General features: G+C 40.6%; 1 long non-coding RNA gene across 1 annotated transcript in view; it reads left to right on the top strand.

The window, feature by feature from the left end:
- Positions 1 to 12,024, top strand: part of LOC132343939 (uncharacterized) — a 43,013-nt gene extending 30,989 nt beyond the window's left edge. The window contains exons 3-4 of the long non-coding RNA XR_009492963.1: positions 7,456 to 8,452; positions 11,144 to 12,024. This is a non-coding gene — a long non-coding RNA (uncharacterized lncRNA). The remainder of the gene's footprint in view (positions 1 to 7,455; positions 8,453 to 11,143) is intronic.
- The last annotated feature ends 2,173 nt before the right edge of the window (positions 12,025 to 14,197 follow it).

The following is a 14,197-nucleotide window of genomic DNA, read 5'->3' as shown; positions in this document are numbered from 1 at the left end:
CCCAGCCCCTACTGGTTGGGAAAATTCTAGGGTGTGCAACCCAAATGCTGTGTGTGTATGTGTTAGAAGGTGTATATGTAGGCTGTGGACAGGAAAAACTGGGACCGATGTTATTCTCTCTTCTTTGGAACCTTCCAAGCAGGCTCCATGATACAGGTGGCTTGTCTGGGAAGGAGTAAATTCTCAGTCCCTCTCAATGTGATGCAATGATGGTCATACTGCAGCATGTATATGTGTGTGTGTGTGTGAGACAGGGAGAGACAGACAATAAGAGAAAGTTATAGAGCTGGATATACTCAGAAAAAGAGGCTTGAACTTCATGTTAACTAGTTCAGACAAAAGAATTTTGTCAGATGAATAGCTTCTATTTTATGCAAACTCTATATTAATTAGGGTATAAGCTAACTTCTGATAAAATACTTGTCTATATTTGTTTCTGTAATCAAAGTGTATTCTCCCAGCACTCTTGTCGATATGGCATCATTGGTAAAACTAGAATGTCAGGGCCAAGGAAATGAGAGTTTTTACCTCTTACTTCAGCCCAACTCCTCTCCTCCCTGGATGGTTCTCTGGGAAGGTACATCCATGTGGAACATACAGGAAGTAAGTTGACAGAGCTACATGTTTGAAAGTGGGTTTGGGCTTGAGGTCTCAATTTGTAGAACTCTGGGAAAGCTAAAAGGACTGTATCAGCCTAATGTTTCACTTTCCCCCAGATGGTTATACCCAATCTATCATATCTACCAGCAGTAGGGGACTAGGACTACAGAGAGAGGAGGGGAGAGAGACTGCAAGGCGAAATGCAAGTGTTTTACAATCCAATGCCTAAAATAACCTAGGCTGCACACGGACTTGGGCTCTGCTGTGGATAGGCAAGAAGAGAGCACAGAGAAGTGCAGAAAACAGCCGTTGGGCCAGCTTTCCACTTTTAGCTGCGTGGCTGAGAGCAGGGAAGGAGAGCTGCTGCCAGGTTCATCCCACTCCCAAGTGTGCGTTCACTGCTTGGAGCCCCTGCTCAGCAGGGAATGTGGCCCCGTCAATATCGTGGAGTCTGATCCTCAGACCAATCTGAGTAGTTACCCCATTTCCAGCAGTTCTTGCAATGGGAAGGGAAGAAGTGATGTATGCGTGGGATGGGGAGTGGGGTGGGGTAGAAGAAGAAGCCTTAGAGCTTGAGGCTTCTGGAGGATCTTGGAAATCATTTTGTCCAACCCACACATTTTGGAGATGAGGAAATATATTGAAATGAAGTGAAGTCTACCAGCAGATCTGGGATTTGAGCTAACCTCTTTAGTGTGGACAGAGAAGGCAATGGCACCCCACTCCAGTACTCTTGCCTGGAAAATCCCATGGACGGAGGAGCCTGGTAGCCTGCAGTCCATGGGGTTACTAAGAGTCGGACACGACTGAGCGAGTTCACTTCCACTTTTCACTTTCATGCATTGGAGAAGGAAATGCCAACCCACTCCAGTGTTCTTGCCTGGAGAATCCCAGGGATGGCGGAGCCTGGTGGGCTGCTGTCTATGGGGTCACACAGAGTTGGACACGACTGAAGTGACTTAGCAGCTTAGAAGCTTTGGTGTGGAAACCCTTCTAGTTGCCCTAAACCAGTTGCATCTGTGAAAGCCGCTGAGGTGACTCTGCAAATCTCAGAATACAAAAGAGCCCTGGTGCAGAATCATATGTTGCATGAGTCCACCTCACAAGCTGGACTGCTTTTTAATGACTCATCATAAAGACAAATATCCCCCCAGTGGACAGATAGCCCCATAGTTTAATGATTGATATTGCTTTTATGGTGTGAATTTATATGTTTATAAGGATTTTTTTTGAGCATGTCATATAGTTCTGACACTGTAGAGAATTGTTATTAAAGTTGAGCTATCAATGGCTGCTTTTCTTTTAAGTTTGGGCTTTGAGGCCAGGCCCACTGAAACATGTAAGAAATCAATGATTGTATGAAAGGTGATGATTTTAAAAGCTCATGACTGCTTTTTCACAAACCGCTGTCTTCATTTAGCATACCCATGGAGATGGGTAAGGTAGAATCTTCCCAACTTAATGAGTGTTCTTCAGAATAATTTCATAAAAATAGACCTAGTGCAGCCCAATTATTTCCACTCTTGTCTGCAAAGCAAGCGAAAGGTCTGAAGCGGGTCTTCAGGAACTAGCCCTGGAGGGTGCAATCAGCATTGCCATGATTCTCTTTGTGTTTCTGATTATGAAACCTATTTATGAAAATACAGGCAGATCCCAGAAATACTGCAGGTTTGGTTTCAGTCTACCACAATAAAGCAAACATTGCAATAAAGCAAGTTACATGAATTTTTTGGTTTCCCAGTGCGTATAAAATTATGTTCACACTATACTGCAGTTTGCACGCATGCTAAGTCGCTTCAGTTGTGTCCGACTCTTTGCAACCCCATGGACTGTAGTCCACCAGGCTTCTCTGTCCATGGAATTCTCCAGGCAAGAATACTGGAGTGGGTTGCCATTTCCTCCCCCAGGGGATCTTCTCGACCCAGGGATTGAACCTGCGTCTCTTAAGACTCCTTCATTAGCAGAAGGGTTCTTTACCACTAGCTCCACCTGGGAAGCCATACTGTAGTCTATCACCTGTGAAATAGCATTGTGTCTAAAAAAAAAAAATTATCTACCTTAATTAAAAATCCTTTATTGCCAAAAAATGCTACCTATTATCTGAGTCTTCAGTGAATCATCATCTTTTTGCTAGTGGATGTTTTGAAATATTATGAGAATTACCAAAATGTGAGCAGATGATGTTGGAAAAATGGAGCTGATGGACTTGCTCAATGCAGGACTGCTACAAACCTTCACTGTGTAAAAAATGCATTTTCTAGCATCTGAAAATGGCTAAAACACATGGCTAAGGCTGCTGCTGGTTCAGAAGAACATTTTGACACCCCATCCCCTTTTTTCCTTTTAAGAAATAGGGGATGTGGGTTTGTAAAAAGAAAAAGAATATATATATATATGTATATGTAGAGAGAGAAATATCCCGTTGACCATTTTTAAAAGGCTCCAGATTGGGTATTGTGTTTTAACCAAATTTTAAAGATTACCAGGGGAATTGTGGGAGGGTCAAAGACTTGCTACAACTAGGCAGATTTTATAAATGTGCAATAAAAGTATTTGTTTTACCTTAAAAAAAATGCAATATCCGTGAGGTGCAGCAAAGTGAAATGCAGTAAAATAAGGTGTGTCTGTTAACAGAAAAGGTTTTGGAGGAAAAGTCAAGAGTTGGGAGTAATTGGTGAGCGAGGAAAACTTACTATGTGTAAGCAGTTGATGTAAAACTGGACCATGATACAAACACAGAAAAATCATTATAAGTGGAGACTCCAGAAGTTTAGAGTTCTGTTGAAACCAGTTGATCTCTAGAGAGATTAAGATCTAGCTTTTTCCTTATCTGACAGACTATTTGGGATGCATCTTCATTTTGTGTTATAAAAAGATCATGAAGTTATCCTCCTGTATGATAATGTCTGTTGCTGTATATTAGTCAGAAAATGAGATCCTACACCCCTACTTACTCAAGTTATAAGAGTAAAGATTTTACCATCTGCTGAATTCAATAGTAGGAAACACGAAATGGTAGCACGAGAAATCTTAGACTTCAAATCTACATTTCAGGGTTTAAGTTCTGAACTCACCACTTCTTCATTAAGGAACCTTGGACAAGTTAGCTTTACCCTGCAGTTTTCCAAGTTGGAAAATAGGATTTGTTTTTACCAACATCAAAGAATAGGTGTGATGATTAAATGAGAGACTATGGGCATAAATATGCTTCGCAGAGAGCTTGACACAGGGGAAACTCAGTGAGTGATGGTAGTTAAATATACTAGCTTCTGGTATATTATATGAGTTTTAAAACTTGAATCCAAGAGTCTGCTTCTTTTAGGATTGCTAGTGATAGCAATCATCATTGTATGCTTATTAAATGGTTTGATAGAAAAGACATGTTTTTTATATTTTATATCTTATGGCCCATATCATCAAATAAGCACAAATATTTTCTGTGCATAAGTCATATTCTCAGTACAGGAAATAAAATTCCTGATGAGGACCAGGGTAATCTAAGAGGCTGCTCCATATATTATCAAAACAACATGTTAGATTAGAATCTTCAGAATATGAGATAGTCAAAGGTTCTTTCTTTAAAGTTATTTGGGAAGGAGGTCTGAGAGTAACATCAAAGAGAACCCCAGCCTAGAAGCAAGCTAAGTATTTCTGGAAACTACATAAATCCTTTAATTTAGTGAAATATAGTTTCATTATGAGCATAACACAACTGACCTCCCAATACTTTGGTGATGAGCCCTGCTCTGGCCAAGGTTCCCTTGGCGCATTGCTGGAAGATACCACAATTCTTCTGAGAGATTCAATGATATGCAAACTATTTGAAAGACAAATTGGCAGTTAGTTACCTAATCCTTGAGCTCTTGGTGATAAAAGTGAGGATTTTAAAAAGGTATTTGTTTGGTCAAAAATGTTTTCTAATTCTTACAACAACTCTGGTATGAATTGTTGTTGATGATATTCAGTTGCTCAACTCTTTGTGACCCCATGGACTGCAGCACACCAGGCTTCCCTGTCTTTCACGATCTCCTGGAGTTTGCTCAAATTCATGTCTTTTGGTTGGTGATGCCATCCAACCATCTCATCCTCTGTCATCCCCTTCTCCTCCTGTCTTCAATCTTTCCCAGCATCAGAGTCTTTTCTAATGAGTCAGTTCTTTGCATCAGGTGGCCAAAGTATTGGAGCTTCAGCATTAGTCCCTCCAATGAATATCAGGATTGATTTCCTTTAGTATTGACTGGTTTGATCTCTTTTCAGTCCAAGGAACTCTCAAGAGTCTTTTCCAGCAACACAGTTCAAAGGCATCAATTCTTCGGCACTCAACCTTTTTTCTTGTCCAGCTCTCACGTCCATACATGACTACTGGAAAAACCATAACTTTTACTCTACGTACCTTTGTTGGCAAAGTAATGTCTCTGTTTTTTAATACACTGTCTAGTTTTGTCACTGTTTTTCTTCCAAGATGTAAGCGTCTTATAATTTCACGGCTGCAGTCACTGTCCACAGTGATTTTGGAGCCCAAGGAAATAAAGTCTGTCACTGTTTCCATTGTTTCCCCATCTCTTTGCCATGAAGTGATGGGACAAGATGCCAATGATCTTAGTTTTTTGAATGTTGAGTTTTAAGCCAACTTTTTCACTCTTTTCTTTCACCTTCATCAAGAGGCTCTTTAATTCCTCTTCTCTTTCTGTCATAAGGGTGGTGTCATCTGCATATCTGAGGTGGTTGATATTTCTCCCGGCAATCTTGATTCCAGCTTGTGCTTTATCCAGCTGGCATTTCACATGATGTACTCTGCATATGAGTTAAATAAACAGGGTGATAATACACAGCCTTGAAATACTTCCTCAATTTTGAACTTCAGTTTATTGTTCCATGTTTGGTTCTAACTGTTGCTTCTTGACCTGCATACAGGTTTCTCAAAAGGCAGGTAAAGTGGTCTGCTATTCCCATCTCTTTAAGTATTTTCTACAGTTTTTTGTGATCTACACAGTGAAAGGCTGTGCATAGTGAAGCAGAAGTAGATGTTTTTCTGGAAATCTCCCCTTTTCTATGATCCAACGGATGTTGGCAATTTGATCTCTAATTCCTCTGCCTTTTCTAAATCCAGTTTGTACATCTGGAAGTTTTTGGTTCACATACTGTTGAAGCCTAGCTTGAAGGATTTTGAGCATTACTTTGCTAGCATGTGAAGTGAGTGCAATTGTGCAATATTTTAAGCATTCTTTGGCATTTCCCTTCTTTGGAGTTAGAATTAAAGCTGACCTTTTCCAGTCCTGTGGGCACTGTTGAGTTTTCCAAATTGCTGGCATATTGAGTGAAGCACTTTCCCAGCATCATCTTTTATGATTTGAAATAGCTCAGCTGGAATTCCATCACCTCCACTAGCTTTGTTTGTAGTGGGCCTTTCCTAAGGTCCACTTGACTTCACACTCCAGGGCGTCTGGGTGAGTGATCACACCATTGTGTTTATCTGGGTCATTAAGGTCTTTTTTGTATAGTTCTACTGGTATGAATTATTATCCTGATTTTTAAAAATGAGAGAACAAGTTAAGAGAGTTTCAAAATTTAGCTCAAACAATGGTGTTTAGATTTGAATTTAAGCCTGATCCTCAAGACCAATTACACTAAATTACTTTGCAAGTAGGTTGCGGTAAATGTTGTGGGTGGCCAGAGGCCTTTACTTTTAGCCTCTGGTCAAATGCTGGTCTATAGTCAACAAGCCTTGTGGCTACTGAAATAGTCTTAGAGGTATATGTTTGAGCAAAGATTTTCCTTGCCTGCTATGTTTCAGGTTGCATATCCTGCTGCAGTTCTAGAATAAATTGGAATAGGAGTCTTACCTGGTTCTCTCAAAGCAGGAATGGAACCAGACTCACAGGGCTCTCTTGTCCCAACTCATTCATTCATCCGTGTTCAGTCAGTATATTCAGTGCCTACTATCTATCTGCTAGGCACCTGCAACCCTTTTGTGAGCAAGATAAATAGACACCAGCTCTCATTATACTCTGATTTATATTTTAGGCTCTGAAAGTTTCAGAATTGTGCTGGGTTTCCAAGGAGGAATGAAATTTACCTGCTTGAAACTTTGCAGTGGAGATGGTACTGCAATGATTTGATTGTTTTTGTAGATTACAGTGATATTTCTCCTCCATTCCTCCAGTCTAAGTAAATGTCAGGAATACTGAAAAGGTTGAAACTGACATGTTTCTATCAACAAATCCATATTGGTTGGATGTAGTGGGATAAAACAGGCTTAGAAATCACCCACCTTCCAGGTACACTGCTTTGCTTGTATCATTTGTGACTTGTGTTGATGCTTTTGGTATTCATTGAATTCTTAAAGTGTCAGAACTATAAGTGCAAATGCAGGCCCCAACTCTTATTTATTTCTACCCTGAAAAGTCAGATAAATGTGTCCAAAGGTTCTCTGCTAGACAAACATTATGCTAATTTTTATAAGGAGTCTTTTTTCAGTAACAGTAACAATGGTCCTCTCCCAAAACAAACCCAAACAAGAGCCCCCAGAACTGAGCTTTCTGAAATCTACTCTTCCCACAGCTCCCCAGGCAAGCAAGTAGCTGACTGTTTCTTGTCTCTGAGGCCTGGAAGAGGATGGCATTCAGCACAAAACTTCCACTCTGAGAGGAGGCTGAGATATAGTGGTTGTGCTAAGTTGCTTCAGTCGTGTCTGACTTTTTGCGACCCTGTAAAGAATAACCCACTAGGCTCCTCCATCCATGGGGTTCTCCAGGCGAGAATACTGGAGTGGGTTGCCATGCCCTCCTCAAGGGGATCTTCCCAAGCCAGGGATTGAACCTGCATCTTTTACATCTCCTGCATCTTTACCACTAGTGCTACTTGGGAAGCCAGAGCTGGAGTTCCTGGGTCCAGATGTTTGGCTCCCCGGCTAAGAAGCTACGTGACCTTGGCAAGTTACTTATCCTCTCCCTTCTTCAATGATCTTCTCTGTAAAATGTGAATGATAAGAAGAGTACTTATCTCATTCCCGGTGAAGACTAAATGTGTTAAAACATGTAAGGCATTTAGAAAGGTGCCTGGCATACAGTGAGTATCCAAAGCTAACTATTATTGATTATGAGGTTTATTGTGTTGTGAAACTTCTTAATGTGTCCTGCTAGACAAAGTGCCTGGCATACAGTGAGTATCCAAAGCTAACTATTATTGATTATGAGGTTTATTGTGTTGTGAAACTTCTTCATGTGTCCTGCTAGACAAATACCTGTGGGTCTCTCCAACAAGTCATGTACTTAGGACTAGTCTGAGACTTCTCTGATCCTTTCACTTCCATAAACCACAGGACATCATCTGTGAGAGGCTTCCATCTCTAGGGTCAAGGGGCAGATGGGCATGGGGGAAGGGAAAGAAAGGGCGTGTTGCTTTGTTTCCAATTCTAAATGGGCCATTGTTTTAAAAACTTGGGTATCTAGAATGCTTCGTTGAATTAGCCTCAGTATTTGGGGAGGAAAGTGGGAACTAAAATACAAGCTAAAGTGCTCTAAATTTTCTTCGTTGTACAGATTGGAATCTGAGGCCATTTGTTAGCTAGAATTTTAGCTAGGATTTTAAATGTGATCCGTATAACTGGTTTAGGTAAAAGACTCACTTAAAATTCATCAGACCTTTGCACCTAGTGAAGGAAGCAGTGTGTAACTGTATTTAAAGCTATTGCTCTTTCTAAATTGTGCTTTTAAATGTTCCAGAAGCAAGGTCCCAGTAAGGAACCATTTTTGTGGAGCACAGCTAAGCCAGAGAAGTCATGTGGTATAGCAGGCAACTCCTGGGCACTGGGAAGAGGACTGTTTGAATGAACCAGCAACTTGGTTCCTCAGTAAGTTTTTGGGTTGAGACATGGTAATGGCTAGAATAACTGTTTGGGGGAAACTCTTGGGGATTTCAAAAGTCTCAATTTTTCTGTTTCTTATGAAGAAAGAATATAGAACCACCACAGGTAGCACAACTCATAGGCAAAGATAGCCGTTTTCTTTACCCATAGCGTGACTATTCAGGGAGAACTAGCTTCAGCTGAGGGCTTCCCTGGTGGCTCAGATGGTAAAGAGTCAGCCTGCAATGCAAGAGACCCAGGTTCGCTCCCTGGGTCAGCAAGATCCCCTGGAGAAGGGAATGGCAACCCACTCCAGTATTCTTGCCTGGAGAATCCCGTGGACAGAAGAACCTGAGGGGCTATAGTCCATGGGGTCTCAAAGACACGACTGAACGACTTTCACTCACAGCCTCAGTTGAACTTTGCCAGTAGGCGGATGCAATCTGTCATAACACGCAAACTGCAAATCAGAGGGAAGCCCTGGCCTCAGGCATGGACTTTTTTTCATTTTTTTGAGAAAATTTTCCTAGGCCAAGGTTTAATTAGGTGCTGAAAGAAAGAAAATTTAGTAGCACGAGGTGCTATTCTTCACCTATCCTTGTTTCAATATTGTTTCAAAACACGGTCGGTCATTCTTATCTGCAGAATGCCCTTATCCGCTGGTTCTGCAGATAAGGAGGGAGAATGGACTGTGCTTTGCCATCTTATATCAGAAACTTGAGCATCTGTGGATCTGGGTATCCATGAGGGCCCTGGAACTAATCCCTGATGGATACCGAGGGATGACTGTACCTACTTGACATGTGACCTTAGATAAGCTGCTTTGCCGCTCAGTGCCTTAGTGTCCTAATATGTAAAGTGACATTAATAGTAGCTTCTGTGGCATGGAGTGGGGGTCTTGTGAGTGTTAAATAAATTGATACATAACAAATACTTAGAATAGTGCCTGCTCACCCATAGTCTTTGCTTTTATTGCTATTATAATATATATTATACATTATGTTTAATAAGTATTGTTTAGATGATCAAATACATTATTTTTCTAATAGTTCCTCTGAAGATAAAAATCATTAAGTAGTGTGGAAGCATACGTGATTTCATTTTCCCCCATTACCCATGCCGAATGGGGACCTACTTGGTCTGGTCCACATACCCACAGCAGACTAGGTTTTTGAGAGGAACAGAGCAATCTATGTAGGACTGTTCTTCTATTTTTAAACCTATTAAGCAATGGTAAACATCTCTGACACAGAAAGAAAACTCTAAACAAATGATTGTTTTATTTATCAGCATCATGTAGTGCCACGAGTATTTGGCATGGCATTAGAAGACCATTCTAGAGTGTTATTTATGTCTACTACTTGGGATTTTAAACAAGGATCTAAACGTTAGAAATTCAGTAACACCACTGGGGATACATGAAAAGCGTACCTCTCCTGTATCTATAATAATTCTCCACTTATTGTTCCTGGAGAGACACATAGGTTGCACTGTTCCTGTCACTTCTGTCTTAAAAGAATGGTTTAAAGACGAAAATGGTAAAATAGCAGAGAAAATAGCCAAGTTGTATTTTGATAAGCAAACTGCTGAGCCATTTTTTATTTAATGGAAGCAGAGGAAGTGGGCTCTTTTCTGCTTATTTCAAGGCTTCCTTGAAGTGATCAAGCATCCTTGTTCTCACCTTCTTGCCCCAGCTGCTTGGAGATTTGGGCTCCTACTGAGAGTAGCATAACATAGGGAGAGGGAGTTCTGTTTTTCTTAGGAGAATGATGAAAGGAAAATAAGATGGTGACTCAGCTGGCCAGCAGGCAGCCCTTGCCTGGGGAACACTCGGTACCACCCACTTTCTCCTCCACCCGGTGTTCTGGCTGAACCTGAATTAAGTCCGATGGCTGTATACAATGCGGCAGACTTGATAGAGGGGTTCTAGGCTCACCCCACCTCCCTCATTTTCTAAAATTCTTGACGTTGACTGTCCTCTGTGATTAACTCAGAAATATCAGAAACTGCATGAAGAACATGGCTACTCTAAGAAGGGACTGGAAGCATGGAATTCCTCCCCAAGGCCCCCTAATGATGCAGTAGAATGGTTGACAAAGCGGTCTTTGACTTAAGAGAGAAGAGATGTTACCTCATAGTGATCCATTAAAATGATGGAGTTGAATGTTCCTGCCGCCACTGCAGAATTAAAATAATCAGGGTTAAACAGGATGGAGGGAAATGTAGGGAAATAGCCAACAGTGAAGAGTAGTTATGCATAGTTGGTCAGTGTAATTGCACTTATACATTCTGGAAGCCTTGCCACCGAGCCACGGGGGAGGTTACCTCCATTCAGCCACCCTCAGCTGAACACAGAAAAGGAATTGAGTGATGATTTTCTCAGATTTCCTGAGGATAATAGAGAACACTCTAGGTGCATGAGAAAGACATTAATTTATGACATACAATGGATGCCATGGGTCAACAAAGCTTAATTTTCTCAGGTTGAGAAAGGTTCCCCACTATTCTTGGCATGGCATGTTTCAAAGATGGGGCTAGTGAAACAGACAGCCCATGGCTGGGGATGTCTCTGTGGTCAGGGTGTAGGATACTTTTATTCATATCCTTGACTCAGGTCAGGCTTTAGAGTATATGTAATTGTGAAATGCCATTCATTCATTCACTCAACAAACAACTGAATCTCTTGCTCTTTTCTAGGCCCTGTGCTAGAAGAAGGGGATGCCATGGTAAACAAGAAGCAGATGAACAAAAGTCAATGATAATCTGTGCTAGGTTTTGGAGAAATTCTAAGGGACCAGGAGAGAGAAAAACAATGGATTTGGGAATATGCATGGTAAGTCAGGAGGCAGGCATGCTTCAAAGAGGGATATTCCTGAACACACATTCTCTCAGCTTGGCGGATTCAACTATCTGGCAGGTGGTGGTAGCCATTTAGGCAATGTTTATGCCTTTATGCAGAGAAAAAAAATGTTATCGCTCTGCTTCACAGTTCTTTTATAAACACAAGCAATTCCCTGCTACGACGCTGGGAATCTCTGTATTGCCAGCACATGAGGGAGGGCTTAGGACATAGCAGGTATGTGACAGTGTTCGGTAACAAAAATGGAAGGGGCTTTTAGAACAGTAGGATGTTGAATCTGTGGTGTCATAGAATAAATAAGTTCCACATTTTCTCTACTTATTGTTGAGTTTTTGGCAATAGTAAAGTACTTTGACTTTTTTCCTTGATCTTTCTGAAATCAAAGCAACCCCAGAGAATGTAAACTCCTGAAAAAATGTTGGATTTCTCTTTCATGTGAAAGGGGAAAAACCCCTCCAGTTTCTGGTGTAGTAGATATTATGTATATGTTGATTTTGCCTGTGTTGCTTCAGTTCATGTCAGGCACTTCTGTCGTGATATGGCATTCGATATCTGACCTTAGGATGCCTTCAAAAGCATCCTACAGATTTATTCCTATATGTATAATGAAGAACCCTGCACTATTTTAGAGCTTTTTTAAATTAAACTACACTAAAGCTAACTTGTGACATAATTTTCTCATGTACTCCTAAAAGGACTATGAAACAATTGTTTTGACATTTCTTGAATTTATTTTAAAACAAGAAAAATTATATATTTATTAATCTGGTGAAATGATGTGTAAATAATTAAATTCTAGAATGTCCACATTTTGAGACATCAGTAGGACTTGGTGATCATGAAATTTTATGTGTCAGCTTGGTTGGAGGTATGGCATCCAGTTGTTTGGTCAAACGCTATTTTGGATACTGTTGTGAAGGTACTTGGTGGATGTGATTAGCATCCACAATTCCAGTTGACTTTCAGTAAAAGATATTAACCTTTGTAATGTGATTTTTGATTCATCCAATCAGTTGAAGACCTTAAAAAGCAGAAACTGATATTTCAGGAAAAGAAGGAATTCTGCCTTAAGACTGGAACATAGAAATCTTGCTGGAATTTCCAGCCTGCTTGCCTGCTGTATAGATTTGGAACTCAAGACTACAACATCACCTCTTGTCTGCATTTCTAGCTTGCTGGTTTGCCCTAGGGACTTTTTTTTTTTTTTTAAACTGAAGCATGGTGGACTAATGGTATTATATTAGGGATTTTGTTTATTTATTTTATTTTTCAAATATTTTTTTTTTATGTAGACCATTTTTAAAGTCTTTATTGAATTTATTACTGTATTACTTCTGTTTTATGTTTTGGATTTTTGTCTGTGAGGCCTGTGAGATCTGAACTCCCTGACCAGAAATGGAACCCATGCCCCATGCATTGGAAGGTGAAGTCTTCACCATTGGTCACCAGGGAAGTCCCTATATTAGAGATTTTTTGACTTATCAGCTCACATAATTGAATAAGCCAGTTCCTCAAAATGCATCTTTTCATATATATATATAATAGGGTATACCATCAGTTCAGTTCAGTTGCTCAGTCGTGTCTGACTCTTTGCGACCCCATGGACTGCAGCATGCCAGGCTTCCCTGTCCATCACCAACTCCTGGAGCTTGCTCAAGATCATGTCCATCAAGTCAGTGTTGTCATCCAACCATCTCATCCTCTGTCATCTCCTTCTCCTCCTGCCTTCAGTCTTTCCCAGCATCAGGGTCCTTTCCAATGAGTCAGTTCTTCGCATTAGGTAACCAGAGTATTGAAGTTTCAGCTTCAGCATCAGTCCTTCCAATGAATATTCAGGACTGATTTCCTTTAGGATGGACTGGTTGGATCTCCTTGTAGTCAGTCCAAGGGCATCTCAAGAGTCTTCTCCAGCACCACAGTTCAAAAGCATCAATTCTTCGGCACTCAGTTTTCTTTATAGTCCAACTCTCACATCCATACATGACCACTAGAAAAGCCATAGCTTTGACTAGGTGGACCTTTGTTGGCAAAGTAATGTCTCTGCTTTTTAATATGCTGCCTAGGTTGGTCGTAGCTTTTCTTCCAAGGAGCAAACATCTTTTAATTTCATGGCTGCAATCACCATCTGCAGTGATTTTGGAGCCCCCAAAATAAAGTCTGACACAGTTTCCACTGTTTCCCAATCTATTTGCCATGGAGTGATGAGACCAGATGCCATGATCTTAGTTTTCTGAATGTTAAGTTTTAAGCCAACTTTTTCACATTCCTCTTTCACTTTCCTCAAGAGGCTCTTTAGTTTTTCTTCACTTTCTGCCATAAGGGTGGTGTCCTCTGTGTATCTGAGGTTATTCATATTTTTCCCAGCATCTTGATTCCAGCTTTTGCTTCATCCAGCCTGGCATTTCACATGATGTACTCTACATTTAAGTTAAATAAGCAGAGTGACAATATACAGCCTTGATGTACTCCTTTCCCAATTTGGAACCATATAAACCATATATAGGTGTATACCACATATAGGATACATATGTTTTTGTGTATATATATCCCCAATGGTAGGGACCTAACAGAAGCAGAAGATATTAAGAAAAGGTGGCAAGAATACACAGAATAACTGTACAAAAAATATCTTCATGACCCAGATAATCACGATGGTGAGATAACTCACCTAGAGCCAGACATCCTGGAATGTGAAGTCAAGTGGGCCTTAGGAAGCATCACTATGAACAAAGCTAGTGGAGGTGATGGAATTCCAGTTAAGCTATTTCAAATCCTGAAAGATGATGCTGTGAAAGTGCTGCACTCAATATGCCAGCAAATTTGGAAAACTCAGCAGTGGCCACAGGACTGGAAAATGTCAGTTTTCCTTCCAATCCCTAAGAAAGGCAATG

This window comes from Bos taurus, chromosome 26, assembly GCF_002263795.3.
Source record: "Bos taurus isolate L1 Dominette 01449 registration number 42190680 breed Hereford chromosome 26, ARS-UCD2.0, whole genome shotgun sequence".
Taxonomy (NCBI): Eukaryota; Metazoa; Chordata; class Mammalia; order Artiodactyla; family Bovidae; genus Bos; species Bos taurus.
The sequence above is the reverse complement of the archived record's forward strand: the minus strand, read 5'-3'. Positions and strand labels throughout refer to the sequence as shown.